The sequence below is a fragment of the Stegostoma tigrinum genome, chromosome 29 (assembly GCF_030684315.1).
Source record: "Stegostoma tigrinum isolate sSteTig4 chromosome 29, sSteTig4.hap1, whole genome shotgun sequence".
Lineage (NCBI taxonomy): Eukaryota > Metazoa > Chordata > Chondrichthyes > Orectolobiformes > Stegostomatidae > Stegostoma > Stegostoma tigrinum.
In genome coordinates, this window is record NC_081382.1 from 18,792,844 (window position 1) to 18,804,382 (window position 11,539).

Here is an 11,539-nt window from a genome sequence, read left to right on the forward strand (position 1 = left end):
AGGACCTCTCTCTGTGTTGCAGATCTCTATGAATATTATTGATTTTAATAACAAGCTAGTAACCACTTGTGGTGTGGCCCAAGTTGCCACCTTCATATCACTTACCTCAGATGTCTTCTGCACTGGAAATTCTTGGACAAGGGCCTCCACATATGAACCAGTTCAGGAATCCACAAATCCAGCAACAAAAATTTCTTGGTAGAACCCAAGCTCCACTCTGCTGTAGTATGCCATGTTCTCAGATTTAAATATCTAGTTGTATGGCCAATCACTAGATCCTGAGAGGGAACAAGTTTGTAACCTAATTGGTTCCCAGGTGGTGGTGCTGGTGGGTGCAGGGGTGGGGTTAACATGCCACTTCGGTAGGATGCCTGGCAAGTGAACAAGTGCTCCGAATACACCACAGATTCAGAGTTCAGTTGTGGGTGAGCCTGTGCTGGTTCGGGCATGGTAAGTAGAAGGTGTTACCTGCTCTTGGGGCTTGCTGGTCTGAGGTGGACAGAGGAATGGATGTAAACCAGGCCCACAAGGATTGACAGTCAGGAGTTGTCAGGCTGACAGGGGTGTGGGGGAGTAAGGAGCTCAATGAGCACAAATGGAAACTGTCCCAGAGAGACAAAGGCTGACAGTGAAACTGGGGCTTTGTTTCACAGTCGGAATTCAGTGCAAAGGGGTCAGATATGCTTTAGCCAAAGTTTACTGCGGGGAGTAAGCTCTCCAGAGCGACAGGCGAAATTAGGACAGGATGAATACCACAGTCAAGAAGCCTACATAATATGATCCATGTGTAACAACAGTAGCTGATTGGTGAATATTTCTCATCTTTAATATAAAAGCAAGGTCTTCAGTTTGTCAATTGATCTTTAGTCTTTTCTTTTAACACTAGCTCAAGAATAAGACTAATATTGTTGTTTGTATAGTAAAAATTACTATAAAGTGTAAAGAGCAAGGATTTAATACATTAAGTCGCACACGATAGTGTTGGTAGGATAGATGTCGTGCTACTGTGGGGCACTGAAGGGAGTGAACACCAAAGTGATCCAGAGCAAACACATCTGTAAGTTTGCAGTTTGAGGAATTTCAGACCAGGGTAAAAGGAGCTGGAGCACAAACTGCAGACACTGTGCCACAGAGACAGGAAAAGTTACCCAGACACATTGAATTATTTAGCCCAAGAGGTGTGAAACAAATTCAAATTTGCTCAATGATCAGAGGCAGGAGGGTATGACCACAGCTGAGACAGGTATGGTGACCCAGTGGGCTGAGTCTGAAGACCCTCAATCCTTGGAATTGTTCAACAGTTACAAAGTACTTGTAAGCTGTGTGGATGAGAAAACTGACCACAGCATCAACATACAGGAACCTAGCTGAGATGGGGTGGAAAGGAACATAGAAGAAGAAGTGATAGTAGTGAAAGTAAAAGCAATGGTAGCAGAATTGGGGGGGGGGGTGTGGTGGAGAGAGGGGAGGGGAACGGATGCAGTTCTCTGCAGCCATGAATGCAAGTCCCAAAGGCCGTATCCCCTGCTTTGTGATCAACAACAGAGAGGATTAAAAAAGAGATTCGGCTCCAAGGGTTTGAACAGTTAGAAGGAAAATTGAAATCAGAAGATCAAAAGTTAACAACCCCAGGATCACTACCTGAACCACAAGCTCATGTTTAATGATGTTGAGCAGTTAAATGCACAGCTCAAAAATCGATGTGGGTGGAATAGATTTTAGTTTGTGAAACACTGGGACCAGCAACGGGGTAGAAGAGAGCTGTTCTGTTAGGATGGGCATCATTACAACAATTCTGTGAAAACTGCCCTGGCAAATCGAAAACTAGGATTTAGTGAACCTTTAGTTAGAGGATTGATGGGGGCGGCTGGGAGAGGGGAAATGTAAGTTTACAGAATGAAAAGATATGGCTGCATTGCAGGACAGCTATTTGGACAACAATATCTAGAACGGGACTGAAGTGAAAATATTGCAGTCAAATTTTGCACAAGTCGAACTATGAAGAGTACAGGGGAGAAGCTGATGAGGAAGCATTGTAGGCAACAACTTTTGAAAGCTTTTAATGACAGATAAACCGAAGAAGTGGGTGAGGTTGCAGAGATGAAAGTATCGGCATTGTACAGAGCAGATCATGGCATGAAGTGTACACTGAGCTGCTGACATGGTGATAGAAGCAGAGGTATGTCCAGAGTTCCTATAGAGCTGAATACAAGTGTATATTTTACACAGAAGTCAGACAGCAGTGAACCTGCTAAGCTTCAGCAGCTAAGATAATAAAATGTGAGGCTGGATGAACACAGCAGGCCAAGCAGCATCTCAGGAGCACAAAAGCTGACGTTTCGGGCCTAGACCCTTCATCAGAGAGGGGGATGGGGGGAGGGAACTGGAATAAATAGGGAGAGAGCTTCAGCAGCTACTTTGCTACCACCACTGGGTGTGTCTTACAATCAGTTCTATGTAGAAAAATAACAAAGCTATATTATCCAACTGCCAAATGACATATTTAAAGTCTGATTAATATTTAACTTGCTGAGGTTAGAAGTCTGTTCATGGACATGTAATCAAAGATAGAAATGGGTTCCATCTAATATTGATAACCAAGAAAGGGACAAAATAAAAGTTCTGTCTCAAATCTGGTGAAAAATCTGAAGAATTTTTTTTAAGGTATGGCATGAACTCCAGCTATACTGTCCAGAGTTTCCACCAGTCAATCAGTGCATTTTTAATAGGGCACCCCAAGGACTGAGAGAAAATTCACTCGTATAATTTGGAAGATTGCCAACTTTTATTTAAATTAAATAATTGCAGACTATTTTACTGGCTTGCAGTGGGGCAGAGGAAAAGTTCCTTAGTTATTTAACCTCAGGGAAATATTTTTAAAAAGGACTGCCCTCACATGGAAGTACAAACGTTACTCACTCAGAATGAATTCAGTACCATTTAAAAGGTTGAACATTTGAGATCTTGAAGTTTTAAATAAAGAGATGGTGGTTTAGTACAGACCATATGGCAGCTGCTGATCCAACTTGGTAATAAGCCAGCTTTGTTCGAAGAGTAGGAAGGATTAAAATTCTCTGGCATGCCCAATTTTGTGTCAGGTGGTTGTGATCAGTGTGGCCAAGGGAGCTGGCATCCACACTTGTTGGCTCCAGACAAACATCTTATTTTGCTTCAGTAGAACATCTAGAATCTCAAAAGCAACAAATCACCAAGATAAAAGCTAAAAAAAGGCATTGAAAGATTGAACCAAAGCCGCACATGTTGCTTAGTGGGTGCCAAATGTGCCCATTTCAAATGGCCAACTTTTTTTATGCTAGACTTCTGGATGTCTTAAGTTTGTAAAAGACAACATACAAATGCTTGCTCTTTTCTCACTTTTCCTTTCTGCTGAGCACAAGTTCATTTTGAAATGTTTGTAAGAAACGTACTGCAATAATTGGAGAGGATTTTAATCTTCTTACAAATTGGACAAACAAACTAGGAACGGTAGCCTGGAGGATGAATTCATACAGTGCATTCAATATAGTTTTGTGGAAGAATATATTCTAGAGCCAATCAGGAACGGTGCATTTTAAATTTGATAATGTGTAATGAGACAGAATTAACTAAAGACCTCATAGTGAAGGGTCTTCTGTATGGGTGATCATAATAGGATAGAATTTCATTCATTTTGAGGGAGAGTAACTTGGGTCTGAAACTTGCATTTCATAACTTAAAAGTATTACGAAGGTCAGAAAATGAGTTGGTGAACATAGATTGGGTCTAAATGTCGAAAGATGTCAGAAAAACAGGTGGATGTTTAAAGAGCTATTTCATAACTATAGAGGATAAAATTGATCAGCAAAAGTCAGTCTTGTTTTATAGGAGGAAAATCATATCTCATGAACTTGATTGAGTTTTTTTTGAGGAAGTTACTAAAACGATTGAAGGCAGAGCAGAAGATGGTTTTTCCCTGGACTTAATAAAGCCTTTGACAAGGATCTACGTAGTAAATTAATTAGTAAAGTTAGGCCACATGAGATTCAGGGCCAGCTTGCCACGTGGATACACAATTGGCTTAACGGCAGGAGACAAAGTAATGGTGGAGGTTTGCTTTTCGGACTGGATGCCTGTGACCAGCAGTGTTCGACAAGGATCAGATCAGGTCCTTTTTTCTCTGTCATTTATATAAATGATGTGGATGAGAAGACAGAAGGCGTGATTAGTAAGTTTGCAGAAGACACCAAAATTGGTCGCATAGTAGACAACGAAAAAGATTTCCTTGAGATTACAAGGAGATGTTGATCAAATAGGTCAATAGGCTGAAAAATGGCAGATGGAGTTCAATGTGGATAAATACTAGGTATTTAATTTTGGTACAAAGATATGCCTTATGTAATTAGTGGTAGGCCTTGGGTAGTATAGTAGAACAGAGGAACCTAGAGGTCCACATACATAATTCTTAGAAGTTTGCATCATATATAGACAGGGTGGTTAAAAAGACATTTGGCATGCTTGTTTTCATTGCTCAGTCCTTTGAAGAGAGGAGTTGGGAAGTCATGCTGAGGTTGTACAAGAGCTATTTAAGTTATATAAGACCTCTTCTGGAATACCGTGTCCAGTTCTGGTCGTCCAGTAATAGAAAGGATACTATTATGCTAGAGATGGTTCAGAAGAGATTTACCAGAATGTTGCCAGGTATGGAAAATTTGAGTTATAAAAGAAAGGCTGGGACTTTTTTCACACGAGCATAGAAAGTTGAGAGGCTATACTATAGAGGATTATAAAATAATGAGGAATGTAGATTGAGTTAATGGTTTATTTTTCACAAGGCTGGGGAATTTCAAGACTAGGGAGCACATTTTTAAGATGAAAAGAGAGATTTAAAAAAGACGTGGGGGCATTTTTTAAAAAAAAATCTCAGTAGGTGGTTCATGTGGAATGAACTTCCTGAGGAAGTGGTGGATGCAGGTAGAGTTACAATGTTTAAAAGACATTTGGATAAGTAAGAAAGATTTGGAGGGATATGGGCCAGAAGCAGGAAGGTGGGATTAATTTAGTTTGGGGTTATGTTCAGCATGGGGTTGGACCAAAGTGTCCGTTTCCAAGCTGTATGGCTATCTATTGAGAAAGAAAGATGAACTACCAACTTGCCCATGCAGGCAGCCTAATGCTTGAGATTTTCTGCAGCTCTTGGCCACAAAGGATATTGCATCTCACATAGCTGCCTGCTGTGACAGCACACAGAGCCCCCTCCTGCCTGGAGCTGAACAAATGCCTGGGATCTGGAACTGGCAGTTCTGACTACTAGTTGCTGGGGAGGTTTCTCGCTTGACCAGCTACTGAACTTTTGCTGTGAGGTGCTCTCCAGCCTGTGCTCCCACACTTTCTAAACCTAGAAGTTCTCAATGAGATGTCAGTATCTGAGCAAATGGCAGGGGGGGGGGGGGGGGGGGGGGGGGCAGCTTTGTCAATGCTTCCAGAGACCTCCATACATATCCTCAGAAGCCAAGGAGGTGGCTTCTGGAGAACTCGGTCATTTCACCATCGACTGGTGATAGTTGCAAGTCAGATGAAAGAATAGGCTTCACAGCCAGTGGTTAGAACTGATAATGCAATGAATAACATTGGACAGCAGAATTATTGAGGGAGTTACAGTGGAATAAGGAGTGGGACTTACTCAGTTGGTGAGACATGGATGTATCAACATCCCCATTAGGAGTGGTCCTCATCATCTCTTGCAAGGGGCACTTCTCCACCTATTTGGGATCTCTCTACCCCATTATAGGCAGTACACTCTTGTACCAAGAGAAAGCAAGGGACTGAGCGAGATGAAACCAGGTGGCATGACCGTTGATGCTGATGAAGATGGTGGAAAGGTATGAGGTGTTCTAGGGCAGTGCAGAGGACATATGGGGTTAGTAGTGTGGGAGATTTGGGGAGGTGGGGATATGAGTGTAAGTGCACGTGACGGAAGATGCAGGCAGTAGTGACGGAGCAGATCATGAGCTTTGGTGGATGCAGTGTGTGTACAGGGACAGTAGAGGGAAGAGTGCAGCACTTACCCTGGCACAGTCCTGAAGGTAACTGACCTTCTTACAGCACAACTGGCCAATCCTCCTGACTGCAGAGTTCCACTGACTTCAGTGGTGTCCCAGTTTGCCTGGGTCTGGTTTACTGGCCTTCTTTGGCAGTCCTCTGGGAAAAGGACTCTCTTCCTCTGCACCATTCCTTCCAGCACCATCTCCAGGCACAGTAGAGAAGCATGGTGCTGTCTTCCCCTTCTCCAAACCCTTCAGCTTCTGTCTGACGAATAGGCCAGTTTTGGAATGCCAGTGCTCATCCAAGTGTCATCACCATTTACAGATGACATGGATGTAAAGACAAAGTTTTTCAGTTGATATTTCATGAGTGGCAATTGTTCTGGGAACAATAGGGGATAAGTCTGGACTGTAATCAAATGGGACAAATGTCATCGGGCAGATTAGGAGGTTCAAGGCAAATTTGTGAAAATACAAAGAAAACTCATTAGGCCTTGTGATGCAAATTCCTCCAAAAAAAACACAAATAAATTTGACACAAGACTAGCTTTAAAAACAAATCTTCAGACCTAGCCCTATATTTTCTGTGAGGAAAAGCTTCCTAAAAGTAGCCTTAGCGGAATAGAGTACTAAAAATATTCTACTTGTAGACAAGAAAGTTGGAAGATTAAAAGTGGAATACTCTCTACCAGTTGGTCAATTGGGAAATACTAGAATTTATTAACAAGGCAGCAGGACATTTAGAAAATTGTAACACAGTCAGGCAGTGTCAACATTGCTCTGGGAAAGGGGACATATTATTGGACAAATTTATTACGGATTTTTGATGTCGTATCAAACAAGGGGAACAGGTAGATGTAGGGTATAATTGGATTTCCAACAGGTATTTGAGAAAGTGGCCCGTGAAAGGTTACTGCGAGAGATAAAATTCTGTGGTGTGATAACAACAACGTTACCATGGATAAATGACTGGCTAACGAGAAACAGATGATTTGGAATTAATGGCTCATTGTTAGATTGTTAAACTGTAAGCAGTGGCCAGCCACAACAGTCAGTACTAGGGCTTCAGCTATTTACAATATGTATTAAGGACTTGGTTAAAGGGCTCTCTGAAGACAATTTTGATGACAATTTAAAGATACGTAAAAATCCACATTGGCAGAACAACGCAGTCGGTTCAGGATTAATAAATACACTACTGAATGGGCAAAATATTTGGCATAGGGAGTATAATGTGGTAAAATGTAGCCACATTAGCAGGAAGAACAGAAAAGAAGAATAATCTAATGGCAAGGTACTGTGGCAGGTTTCAGTACAGAAGGATTTGGGTGTCCTTGTATTGAATGACCAAAATTTTGCGTGACAAGACAGCACGAGGAAGACAAGTGACATACTGGCCTTCGTTGAGATGAAGAATGGAATCTAAAAGTAGCAAAGTCTGTAGAGTACATTTGTGAGATGACAACACACACACACACACACACACACACATGTTTCCAGTTTCCTTACCTTTGGAGGGATAGACTTGCATTGGAAACAGTTCGGAGAATGCTTGCAAATCTGATATTTTGAATTAAACTGTTTATGTTTTGAAGGATTGAGTAAATTGGACCTGAACTCAAAGCATGCAAAACAGACCCTTTAAACTAACTTGTCCACACTGACCAGACATCCCAATCTGATCCAGTCCCAATTGCCAACATTTGGCCCACATTGCCTAAACCCTTCTTATTCACATAGCCTTCTTATTCATAATCCCATCAAGGTACCTTTTAAATGTTGTTATTGTACCCACCTCCACCACTTCTTCTGGCAGCTTATTCCATTCTTGCAGGTCCTTTAAAATCTTTCCCGTTCACCTTAAACCTATGCCTTCTAGTTTTGGACTCCCCCACACCCCTGGGAAAAGACCCGGGCTATTCACCCTATCTGGGTCCATCATGATTTTATCAACTTCTACAACGGTCACCACTGCGCCCCTGACACTTCAAGGAAAATAGCCCCAGCCTATTCAGCCTCTCCTCATAACTCAAACCCTCCAGTCCCGCAACATCCCTGTAAATATTTTCTGCACCCTCTCAAATTTAAAGAATTTTCTTAAAGAATCTGGAGAGAAGGAGAAAGAGAGGTGACCAGATCGAGGTGTACAAGGTAATGAGAGGCATGGATAGAGTCGATACCCAGAGACTTTTTCCCAGGGCAGGATTGACTGCCACGAGGGGTCATAGTTTTAAGGTGTTATGAGGAAGGTATAGAGGAGACATCAGAGGGAGTTTCTTCACCCAGAGGCAAGAGAGTTGTGAGCGCATGGAATACTTTGCCAGTGGTAGTCGTGGAAGCAGTGTCATTAGTGACATTTAAGCGACTGCTGGACATGCACATGGAGAGCAGTGAATTGAGGGGAATGTGGGTTAGGTTATTTTATTTTTGGATTAGGATTATTCCACGACACAACATCGTGGGCCGAAGGGCCTGTACTGTGCTGTACTTTTCTATGTTCTATAAGAACAACCAGAATTGAATGCAATGTTCAAAAAGTGGGCTCACCAATGTCCTGGACAGCCACAACATGACATCCCAAATCCTATACTCAATAGTCTGACCATTAAAGGCAAGTGTGCCAAATGCCTTCTTCACCATCCTGTCTACGACTCCAATGGAGAGAAGGAGAACTTGATATGATTTTGTGGAACATATAAAACTGAGAGAAGCTCAGCAGAACTGATCCATTTTCTACTCTCCACAATGACCATTAACACTAATTATTCATCTATATTCCTTATCTGCTGTTATTAACACTTCATCTTTTGCTTTTGAACCCACACCATTTGCTCCTCTTGCTTCTCCCCCACTCCTTCATTAGAGATATAAATATCATGAATGTTCAGCTCCTCCAGTTTCAAAACATCCAACTCTTTTCGTCTCCACAGATACCACGAGAGTTCAATGGGTTTCTCCAGCGTCCACAATACTTCACTTTTGCAAGATGCTGCGGAGTGGTGGCGGGGCGGGGGGGGGGGGGGGGGGGGGGGGGGGTGGGTGGGTGGGTGGGTGGTGTTGTTCCCTGTTGTGGACGAATCTCAAACTAGGGCAATAGTTTTAAAAATAAGGGATTTTAAATTTAAGTGAAGATGAAGAGGACCCACTTCACTCAGAAGGTGATTGATCTTTGGAATTATCTTCCACAGAGAACAATGGAATCTGGGCAACTGATTATATTCAAGGCCAGATTGGACAGAGTTTTGATTGGCAAGGGAGTCTAAGGTTATGGGGAGCAAGCAGAATTAAGGCCACATTCGGGTGAGTCACAACCACTAATGGCAGATCAGGTTTGATTGGCTGATCAACCTTATCTCTTACAATTTTACGATAAAACCTCATAGTAACCACATTTATTTGGAACTCAGCCAAGTTCAAAGAACCAAAAAGACAACTTGGTCACACTGACGACCTAAAGGAAATGGCAAATCACCAGAGCAGGAAATATTTAAATAAAAGATGGGCAAGGCAGAGTTTAAAATAAAAAAAAAACTGAACTGAGTCAATAGGATGAACTCCGTGCACCCAAAAGACCACCATTCCACTCATGACTGAAACACCTTAGCTTGAATTTCTGCCAGACTATTACTGTTTAAGTCATGTTTGTTCAGCTGATAAAATGGCTGGCTGAGACAAGCCTACCTTTGTTATTCCAAATTTCAATGCATAGGTATTTCAGCGCACAATGTAATACTTATCTAGATTGTAATCATTTGATATTACTAAGCCAATGTTGTTTAAAATCACTCAAAATCTGGCCTTCGTTCATCAGTTTGTCACAATATTTCTGCAGCCACCGATAAGTTCAAGCATGACCTCACCTTTGCTCATCATGCCCTGAACCCTCAGCCCTCCTTCTCTAAACCCCAGTTATTCACCCTGCCCACAAAGGAAATGTGATAAAAAGAGTAAATATGCTGACAAAATGTATTTAATGTTAGCATACTAACTGTCTTCACAATTAATATGTGAGCATATTTTAAATTGAAAAAGAGTGTTTATTGCCTGTAAAGCTTAGGAGGAAGAGTTGGGGCGGTGATGGGGAAGTGGAGAAACAAAATGAAATCAACACACTGGGATTTTTCAATGAGGTATTGAGTCTGATGCCTTTTTCATGATGACAGAAAGCTACTGATTTCTAAATTGAAAACAACATAACACAGGCATACCGAACGCATTTCCCAAGTTAAAATCAAAAGGAAATAACAGTAGAGTTAAGGCTACTTTTCTAAACTTTGTCAATCTAGCATTGTACTACAAATGTCACAACTTCAATAACAATGGATTTCTAAACAATCAGCGATAACTCTTTCTGGAATAAATTGTTTCTTGAAATGAAAGGGACAAGGAGAAACTGTTACGTTGGAATTAAAAGCAATTTGTGAATTAAACATCCCTGGGAAAGAAGAGCAGAAACAACATGAACAAGCTGTTTCCCAGGAGACGGGGCATTATTACTGTTTGATTACTTGCTGCTTCATGCCAAATGAGCAATTAAGACTACCTGAAGTAATATCCCGAAGTAAAGGGGCAAATTGCAGGTTTTAAAACAGATAACTAACCCCAAATGTAACAAGGAACAAGGGAGCTACTTCTGATAAGGTGGCAAGCCACAGATTTGAGGTCTCCAAAAGAGTAATCAATTGAAATCAATAATGTCACACTACAAACTTAAAAGAGAAAATTGTTTAAGAACCCAATGCCATAACATTTCAATGGCAGAACTTTGAAGGAGAACGTTGTGGAAGGATCAAACCCTGAACATATCCAGAGACCTTGCTGGTTGGAATCCTGGCCAGATTCCACCATTGGGTAATAGTCAGGCTGCATTAAGAGGTTTAACTTGCTTACATGAAGGGTCCGTCTTATTTTGGTTGTTCTGTGCAACGGATTTTAAATCATTGTTTCAGTACTCAAATGAGAGATTTCTTAATAATAGGTAGCCAAATTAAAGGTAACTTGTGATAATTTACCCACAACACTAGGATTTGCCCAATATGCTGGCATTGAGACATACTAAGAAACCAGTTAAGAGGAGGTAGAAGATTAGCCATGATCTAGTTGAATGGTGGAGCAGGCTCAAGAGGCCAAATGGTTCCTATGAAACATTATGGAAAAATGGGAAACCCTTGATTGGAAAGTTTTGGTCCAGAATTGTATTGATAGCAAATTCACACCTAGCAAACTGTCAGAAAAAGTCAGTTAAAGCAAGCCTGCAGTAGAGAGAAAAAAAAAGCACAAGCAAATTTTGCAAACATTGAAGTTTGCCAATTTAACCAAAATTATCAGTAATTATGGGAAGGAAAGATCAGCTGATCCTTTCAAAGAGAGAGGCTGGTGAGCTATTTGCTTTCATCCATTTCAGGAATGTTCACTATCCTGTAAATAGAATTAGGATCAGCTCTGCTTGCATAGCATAGCAGAAAATGGCTTCATAGAACATAGAATGGTATAGCACAGAACAGGCCCTTCAGCCCACA